The 584-nt window shown below is 44.2% G+C and overlaps 1 long non-coding RNA gene across 1 annotated transcript in view; it reads left to right on the top strand.

Moving 5' to 3' along the window:
• The window catches only part of LOC102770066, a 5,545-nt gene that overhangs the window by 4,708 nt on the left and 253 nt on the right, over positions 1–584 (top strand). The gene's annotated exons all lie outside the window — the stretch shown is intronic.

Below are 584 nucleotides of genomic sequence, written 5' to 3' on the forward strand. Positions count from 1 at the left end.
GCATTTGGGTGTGCCCTGAGGGGTTCAGAAAAAAGGGCAGTTACAAGTTACCCTGAAATTATCGTAGAAACAAAAAGACAATAAGCTCAGTTAAGGTAAAGATTGACCTTATTAGGGAAGATGCTGGCCTAGGGGGTGATTACTCACCATAACTGCTTTAATTACAGTTTAATTTCAGATCATCCTTTGTGGTTACTTTAGGTCTTTGAGTTTGCTAGACTGCTATGCAGGCCTTCCCTGAGCTTGTCAGGTTAGCATGTGGCCCCTTTTGTCCACAAATCGACATGTACATAAATAAATGCCAGAATAAAATGTCAAAAGAGCTGGATATAAAAGAAGTAGATAGGGAGTTGGGAGGGAGGATGGGAGATTTCGTAGGACAAGTGACCTTCCAGTTGAATTTTAAAGGTCAAATAAAATCGTAACGGAGTTGGGGGCTAGGAGCAGAACAGGTAATCCAGGTGGAAGAAAGGGAATAAGTTAAGTCCTGGGAAATGCAGAGGGTGCTGGCGAAACGTTGCCTGATTCAGTCCCCTGACCAGCGGTGTGTGAGGGGGAAGTAGAGGAACAATGGCCCAGAGAGA

This window comes from Myotis davidii, unplaced genomic scaffold, assembly GCF_000327345.1.
Source record: "Myotis davidii unplaced genomic scaffold, ASM32734v1 scaffold555, whole genome shotgun sequence".
NCBI classification, from domain to species: Eukaryota; Metazoa; Chordata; class Mammalia; order Chiroptera; family Vespertilionidae; genus Myotis; species Myotis davidii.